Source organism: Abrus precatorius, unplaced genomic scaffold (genome assembly GCF_003935025.1).
Source record: "Abrus precatorius isolate BTA unplaced genomic scaffold, Abrus_2018 Scaffold8, whole genome shotgun sequence".
In the NCBI taxonomy this organism is placed as follows: domain Eukaryota; kingdom Viridiplantae; phylum Streptophyta; class Magnoliopsida; order Fabales; family Fabaceae; genus Abrus; species Abrus precatorius.
Genome location: NW_020874428.1, coordinates 16,790,576 through 16,800,372, shown reverse-complemented (window position 1 = coordinate 16,800,372; position 9,797 = coordinate 16,790,576).

The window sequence follows — 9,797 nt, the reverse complement described above, 5'->3', positions numbered from 1 at the left end:
TATGTCATTGAATTTATGCAATCATATTCAAAACCACTTTCATTACATTGAATTACAAATTGTCATCTTTTAAAACTTTCCTACCAACAATATTCATTACTACTACAATGCTCACAATGGTAATGAAAAAACAAAGCGCAATCACTAAACATCCTAAAATCTTCACCTATTCCTTTCAACAGTAATCTTCTTCTTCTTCTAGGGTATTTTAAACTTCAATAATGTAAGTTATTGATGGAGATCATGACATTCTTCTTGAAGTCTCACCATCTCTTCTTTACTTTTTGCCATTTTCTCCTCAGTTACTTTTTCAACTTCTATTAAATTACTAATTTTTGCCTTCAACTCTTGAATTGTGCGGATTTGTCTTGAGATAACAGACTCACTTTCTTCATCTATAGGCTCTTTAACGAAATAAAAATAATTGCAAGAATTAGGTTCCTACAAACTAAATACAAACAAATGTGTAAACACAGAAATACAAATCCATTCCTAAATACAACCAGTTGAACTTATATTTCAACCAGAGCATCTCCAAAACTTTCTACCAGGATTTTCCTTGCTCTGTGAGATCAAAATTATAGCGGGTTTCTTACATTTACAAGTTACAACAGCTCATGCAGAAGATGACCACGAGGAACCACCCACACTACTCATTTCGTGAAGACGAATAACAGAAACTGAGACCAAGATGAACAATGACAACCAACAAAAAAGGAACCCTAACCTTCTTCTTCCTTTCGTGTTCATCTTTAGCTTGTTTTTCTCCCTAGTGTTCTTCTTCTTCTTCAAATAGGTTTTTTGATTTGGCCCTCTTTCCCTCATTCTCCAAAATGCAACGTATAAGTTTATGATGTGGAAATGTAAGGGTGAGGTGGAGGAGAGAAATTAAGGGTGAGGTGGAAAACTATGAGCCACGTCACCATTTAATTGATGGAGGTTAACATCTGGTATAAAATTAGGAAAAAAATAGTTAGGTATTAAAATAAAAAAAATTAATAGATAATAATTTAAAATAAGCCCTATTTTGAGGTAGTTAAAACATTTTTAAGCCTATGCATTATAATTGCTTACTATCAGTGCCTTATTTTGTAGGCTATATGTCGTATTAGTCACAGTCACTGCAAAAGTTTGTTGAAACTTCCTATGTAGGTGGTAAATTTTTGGTTTATAATGTTAACATCTTGACACTAATTAATAATTACCATTTATCGATTTATCAAAATGAAAGTACATAACCATTTTACTGATGAAAAAGACAATAAAAGGAAAAATACCATGGCACTATGGTGAAAGCAAAAAATAAAAAATAAAAATACTATGTTGTCCATGTAGGGTGTAAACTAGGAATATACAAGACTTAGCCTGAATGTCAAATCCATATAGTGGCGCTTGCTTCAAGTCATTTGCCAATCTTGGTGATACTAACAAAAATTGGTTCTACTATTGCCAATCCAAAGTGCTCAACTCAAAAGATACTTTAGGTCCAAGCATACATCCTTTAGGGTTTTGTGAAAAAAAAAAAAAAAACCACAAATTGACGTCCTTTTTGGATGTGAATATCTTCACAATACCAAAGAATGTTAAGCCCAATTATCCCTCGATGTCAATGCACATATAATAGGACAATATGCTAGTGGCATAACATTTGTGCAAATGATGTTACTTGGTAAAATGTTGTTTAGGAATAAGTAGGTGAGCATGAGCAAGAGCGTTTGTAAGTGTTATATTAGCAACATAATTTAATGTTTAGGTTGTGAAGGTTAAGTGTGGTTCATTTTAAGATTGTAGTTGTTGATGAACGCATTAAAGTATTTATCAAATATTTATGGTTGTTATATTTTGTTATACCATGTTTGCATTATTTATCTATGACAATGGTAGTGACGTAGGAGTTAAGAGGATTTTGTGAAAGCTTATTGCTTTAAAGAAATTCCTTTTGGGATGAGATTAAAAGCAAAAATGTCGACTAAGGATATTTCCTACTAAATGTCTCCAAATATGATCAAATTTTAAAATTAACCCTTCAACATAATCGACTAGCTTCATAAGCATTGTTACAATGAAACCATTACTAATTAAAACCGTAACATCAACATAATATTTGTCATGTGAGATTCATATGCAAATTATGGGAATTATTGATGAACGATAAGTTTTCATTTCGTTTTGCAAAAAAATTTGTCGTCAACCTTCATCAAAATATGCATAAAAAGTTTGTAGTATCTAGGGTACAAGCCTAGGTTGTCTCCAACGACTTTGGTTTGTAACATACATTGAACATGTTGTGAATATTTACTATAAAAGCAATTAAAACAAGAGAGTTTTGTGTAATTCCAATTTTAATGTAAAGGCAAGTGATGAAATTAATGAATCCAATAAATGAAATATGCAATCCTTAGTTTGTTCATGCAATTCTATCCTTATCCCTCTCAAGATTCAATGCTTTTCCTCTTCCTCTCAATTAGGGTAACTCAAAAAGCAAGAATTAACCTTAATATCCCATACAAATTAAGCAACTTACATGGGCTCCAATCTCTCATTCCCAAGATAACGCTACCTTAGAAATTAACTTAGAATTCAGCAAACTAAGTTAAGAATTTCATTAAAACGAATTATGGTTAATTAAGCAATGTCCCACTCATTCAACCATTAATTCAATTCAAAGAGTTGGGAAATGTAAATTCATGAAGAAAAGAGAATTATATTGACATTCATACCCAGGGATTCAAGAATCCATGAACTCACTAAGGATTACAAGAAAGTTTAGTCCTCCATAGGGATGAGTCTTACAAATTCAAGATGAAAACAAAGGGAAATCAACATCATAATGCAAGAATTAAAGGGAAATGAAGAGAAATTGTAAATCAAACCCTAAGATTAGCCTTGGCTGTCACCCAAGGATCCTAAGCTCTGCAAAATGCTCCAAAAGTGGCAAAAGAATCTAAGGAAATATAAAAAGCTCCGTACCTAATTTCTCAAATCCTCTTTATAGTGCAGAAATTTTTGCCCAAAGTGACAACTATGGTTTCATAGTGATAATGCGCAACGTTCCATAGTGTTTACGCTTACTCCATAGTGGTTACGCGCAAGACCTGTGATTTGGGCCTCTTTGGAGTTGTCACTTTGGCTTCATAGTGATAACGCACAATGCCCCAAAGTGTTTACTCTTACTCCATAGTATTTACCTGCAGGTCCTGTGTTTTTGGACTCTCTGGAGTTGTCACTTTGGCATCAGAGTGATAACTTTGGCTGCTCCAGAGTGTCTGCTATGGTTCTATAGTAGCTATGCGCAAGCCTTGTACTTTTTGGCCTCTCTGGAGTTGTCACTATGGGTTCATAGTGATCACTCTGGTCTACCTTTCTGGAACTAGCTTGCTGCAGTGTTCACTATGGACTCTAAAGTGATCACTTTCACCTCAAACTTTCTCAAATGCTAAAAATCAATGGAAAAAGTCTAGAAACTCCTGCATAATTATTCAAATGATCAAAATTGCAAACTTTATCTATGTAAATCAATGTAAATTAACCAAAAATTAAGAAACCTATGATATTTGACAAAAATTATGTTTTTATGTTATTTACAATTCCTAAGTTTACTTTTTCTATTAAGAAACATTAAAATGACAAGTAAAAAACTAATAAAATGTGGATTCATCAATTATGGGATGCATTTAATGCTCCTTCATATTGTATTAGATACAATGCATCAATAAAAAATAGTCCATCCAAAATAAATATTGGTTGTATACTTAAATTTAAATGAAAAATGACAACACAGACACTAAACATACTAATGACAACATACAATTATATAGTTTAACAATCCTAGTGAAAAGGTACTTATAGTTAAAACTCTATTGTTATAGGTATTGATTAAAGAACATAGACACAACTAAAGTGAGTAATGACAACCTTGAAGGGCTAAATTATGTCCAAAACCCAGCTTCAAAATTACGTTCCAAGGTTCAAATGTATTTTTGATTCATGTGTAACTATACCATTATTTGATTATATTAATTGTTGTAGATGAAATTTAATGTTTTAACGTCTGAACATATGTCACACTTTCAAAAAGATGGATCACAAGGCATATCCCACACAAATTCAAATGCATGGGAGAAAATTGTTCAAATGATACACATAGGTTTTATTTGTTTAAAAATTTCCTGGTGTATAAAATTGTCATGCACGTATTATTAGAGGTGTCATGCAAAAAATTATTTATTTTAAATATTATTTTCGTATTCTAATACCTGTATAAATTGCAAAGGTTGGGGAAGAAAATGTTTGCAATAAAGAACAAATTAGAAATAATAGAAGTTGGAGTCATAATGATGTTGATAATAATTTGCAAGGATAATTGTGTAAAGACTGACATTGTTGTGACTAAAACACAAATTCATCCATAAACAAACCCTGAGAAGTCAAATGTGGGCAGAACCGCAGATAAAGGGGAATTACTTATATCATCCACCATCACCCCATGTCGAATATCATTTACGATCGCATCGTATCTAAGAGTTAAACTATACAATCTCCAGTGTGAAGACAATGATGATACATACATTATAGTCATGCTATCTGAAGAAGAAAACATTGACAACGATGAATTGCTTTCCACTCAAGCACAAAACTCACCCACCTGTAGGAACATGAATCAAAAGACAACTAATAAGTATACTTTATCAATGAAAGACTTTTCACCAAATATTGGTATTACATCTGCACAATTTTGCAAGGTTTGTTACTACAATCCTTAATAACGTTAAGACTATTCTGTACGAAATGTTGTTAAGACCTTCCATACAAGAGAATGTTGAGAAGCAATTCCCTACCTCTAAGACCCCAAAAAAAAGGCTTCTCCAAGTTCAAGCAATATTCCAAGTTCAAGCTACCTATCACAATGCAGTTCTTTTCATCTTTATTTGTGGTATTAACCCTTATTTTACATGACTATGTGTATGTGAATAACAAACCAATTTAAAGAAGGAATGTATTGTATGTATGAAAAACCCTATAATTCATAATGCAACATAATATTTTGGAAGAAATACAACTTGGGGATTTAATGACAAAATAAGTGATTGAGTGGATGCCTCTAACTATTGAATTATCATATGTTAGTGAATTTTTTTATCCTAATTTTATGTATACATACAAATTAGACTGCTATGATAATACTTATAGACCTGGTTATATTATATCTTTACAAATATATGTCCCATTCCATGAGAACAAAACTCATTGGTTGTTGATGGTCATTAGTGTGAAGGATAAAAAAGTCTATCATTTTGATTCATTTCAAGATGTGAACCAGTTAGAGGAACAAAGAAGAAACATGAACTACATGATAAATATATTTGAATATATTTTCCATAAATTATCTTACCCAACATTTCCACCAAATTACAAATGACAGAAAATATTAGTTATTATTTTTTTGTATAACAAACCCAAAAATGTATTTTGTAGTGTGTAGTACTTGAAAGCGTCTTATGTTCGGACTATTTTGCTCCTAGAATAATCACTAGTGGAGATGTTATTGGGTTAGGGCCAGTGGTAGAACCTAGGGACATTCCAAATTGTTGACGTATATTTGTTATACACTAATTATTTTATTTGGTAACGCTTGTCCTTCTTTAGATTATAACGAAAATAATTACACTACTTATAATATTTGATATTTAGTGGTGACTTTGCAACATGGGTTCTCGAATAGCTATCCATAGGTACTGCCTTTCAAAAATATTTATTAGGAGTGGTAAGGTTGTATGTGTATCGTAATATAGGTGGTTAGACATTGTACATCGTTATATGTGTCATTTTATGTTTTTTTTTCGTGCAGGTAGGTCAACCACAACAAAATGTGGATGAAGACAGTTTTATGGTTGTTATTGTATCCATTTAATGACATACAAAGATGTATGGAAACAAACACATAAGAAATGTGGAGACAATTGTGAAAATAATAGTGCTCCACGTGATGTCATATTTTGCTACCACTGTTTTGTCTCTATCGTTGTATATTTGGTACAAATTTCTCGTGTTTATTAGACTCTTGGTAATTTCATCATAGTTTGACGTGTATTAATGGGAAAATTACATAGAAACCTATTCCAGTTGTGATGTTTATTAAACCACCCTTGGCTAGTACCACAAACATGGAGTCATTTACAACTATCGCTTTTGCCATGGTTGGTAATGTAACATTTTATTTACGGTAAAAGTTTATAGATTGTAAACAAATAAATTCAAGATCAATCTCCTTGAGTTCTTTTAAGTGTGTTTTTTTTAATGTAATGACCGGAATAACATTGTAGGGCAGGAGGTTAAACAAGAATAATATATAATAATCATGTAAAACTGAATTTAATGTAAAAGTATATAGAAACGTACTGAGCAAGAATGAAATTGCAGGAATAGAAATGTAAAACAAACTAGAAAATAACAAACTGGAATTAAGCTGCAGAAATGTAACATATGACTTCTGTTGGGAACAACAACAATCGTGAATCTGCTTATAGCTAGTATCTGGTTTGGTGCAAAATTTTAGCATGCAGAGTTATAGGTGCAATGTCTGATGCAAAAAGTCATCCTCCATAATGTAAAGTTTGATAAAATTTATAGGCAGATGCATCTGAACAACTCTCCTCCTTTTGTGGGTCTCTTGATAACTACCTTTTGCATGTACTTGTCTTCAATTCCTGCCGTCCATTATATATAACCGCTTGTGATTATGCCTTCTCCATAACTGTTCTTGCCCACGATCAGTTCTTCGTGTCTCTGACCTTCAACTAGTGGTGACTACTAGCAATTGCTACTTTAGTAGTCGCTTCAAACCTTGTAGTTCTTTTGACATGTTTCTTCACTTTTTTAGCTCCACTCTATCTCTTGAACTTAGAACAATTTTCTTGTCAATTTTTGTTTCGACAAGTTTTAGGAGAAATCTGTGAGCTCCATCCTGTCTCGTGAACTTAGAATAATTTCTATTATTGATTCCTATTTCGACAAGTTTTAGGAAAAATCTGTAAACTCCATCTTGTCTTGTGGACTTAAAATAATTTTTCTTATTAATTCCTGTTTTGACATGTTTTCAATCTAGGATTCAAAAATCGCCAAAACTCCTTAAAATACAACCCTTTTTCCGACAAAAATTGAGGCTCCTCTTTTGACCCTTTAAAACTTCTCGAAATGTGGCATTCTTTTCGATAAAAAAATAAGGTTCTTCTTCTAACCCTTTAAAACTCCTCGAAATATAGCCTTCTTTTTAACAAAAAATGAGGCTCTTTTGCCAATCTTTATAGAAACGTGTCGAAAAGTAGTTCTTTCGACAAGATTTTAGGATTTAGATATTTTCATAAGTTCATGGCTCATCAAGGTGTAAGAACCTAGAATTCTCTTTGATTTTAGTCAAAAAATTTGTCCATACTACCAATTTTTTAGGTTTGTTTCTCCTCATAAAACAGTTTATTTTCTACCATGAAAGTCTAATAAGGGCCTTTGTAACTTAAAAATTTTTCTTTTCTCCAAACACATTCCTAAAAAATAAGTTGAGATTGAACTGAAGAAGGCTAATTGCTGAAAAAAGGCTCAAGTTTAGTCATTATAAAAGTTTCTTAGTATGCATGGGCTAATAACTCTCTTAGATTAAGTGCTCAAGCAATTCTAGTAATAATGAAAACTAAATGACATTAATGTGAAATTAGTATAGGCATATGATTCTAAGATGGATTTAATAATGTCTGTAGAGAATAATAAGTAAAGATGGATTTCTAATTTAACCACGTTATATGTCACCTCATCATGTCATTTCTGATAATTTTTCACCTGATAATTAGTCCTAATTAATTTACATCACATCGTATGCCTATCGGCTATCTTACACTTACACAAACGGTGCTACTATTCAATCTGATATTAGTTATTGTGGTTAATTTTCCTATCTCAGGTAGGCTTACTATCTGATGAGGTTTCACTACATAATGTGCTAGATGATTGCTGATTGGATCCCTGAAGACAAGCAGAATTTAAGAAATAAGGTAATGAAAAATACCATACCCAAGACATTTATATTGTGGGGGAAATTAAATGTTTGTTGGCTAGCACTCTTCTTTGGGCTGGATCTAATTCTTGCAGTTTATATGCTTAAGTTCCTATGACTAGTTTAAAAACTCCATTTCAAGGTAGATTGTTGCAACATGTTGTTGAAGATGTGTTGAAAGCAACCAAGGTGTCTCAAATGTCAATGTTAATTTTTTTAATTTTACTGTCTAGAGGTTTGGAAATATGTCAAGCATCTATCACTTTGCAAAATGACTTGGACAGAAGATGCTTAGGCATTTAATTTATTGAATTACATATTTATAAACTCAATTTTCCTTTTTCCTTTCCTTCTTTAACCTAGATGGAAAACTTCTCACTTAATGCTGCTCAATTGATCATAAAACATTGGACTTGTGAAAAAAAATCTTTCTCTGTTTGTATTCCCATTTTAACGATCATCATCTATGTTTATTTCAGCGCTACTAGTTATAACTTTTGCATTGGATTCATGTTTACATAATTTTAGTAAATATAATTAGTAGTATTAAATTTATGTTTACATAATTTTAGTGAAAATAGCAAGTAGTATTTAATGTGTTAAAGATCCTAAAAAAATGTAAAGTACATATAAAAAAAAGTAATAGATATACATAATAGAACTTAGTTTCATTCATGCGACTTTTGTTTTATTTATTTTCTACTTTAAAAAAATACAATTATTTATATATGTATGTAAAATTTCTTATAAAGAATTATTTAATATTCTATATCTTTACATTTATAATATACTAATTTTTTTATAATAATACTCAATAATGGATATTAGTATACTGTCAATATAAAGCACTAAAATTATTATTTTTTATTGTACATTATTTTACATGTTAATTAATAATAATAATAATTATTATTATTACTATATCAACAAAATAACATTTTCTTTAAATTTGAAGTTAAATTATTGTGTTTTCCGAAAAATTCGAAAGGTTTAAGAGAAATCATCGTAACATATAAAATATGTAAACGCGAGAGTTAATAATATCAAATTATGAATGTAAAAAGATACAAAAGCAAATACAACGTAAGGAAAACACTTATGTTAAATCAAGCAAATAAATTGTATTTTTTGATGTGAGATTAGATTAATAAAAGAGAAAAGTAATTATCACTAACAGGAAGAAGGTAATTAAGAATGTATTCAGGTTGGATAAAGGTAATTTAATGGGGTAAATGAGAAAAATCCTTTTAAAAATGCACGAAGGCAACCATGTGTATTCTGTGTACTGTGCGTATGGGAGTTGCACTGCCACGCTCATTTTCTTCTTTCTCGGGTAAGAATCAGTAATTCAGTAATAATATCATTATTAAATTTTAAAATTATATACTTTAAAAAATTTAACATATGTTTAATGATATATAGTAACAGTTTATATACAATAATTTTTTATTAAAAATATAAAATTTAATATATTAACAATATTAACATTATAATTCATAATAAAAGTATTATAAATAAATTTTTTTATTGTAGAATCTGTTAAAAAAATTGTTTGAAAAATACATTTAGAAAAGATGGAATTGTCATACACCAACTAACGAAAAAGAAAGAGACAAAAATGAAACGAATTGTTTGGCGGTAGAATAGTGCGTATCAAGTCCACAAGATTACTAATGTAAACGTACCCTAACTATGGAGTTGGTATATATCTATTTGGAAAGAAGCTTTAGTGTGGGATATGATACAACAGAGA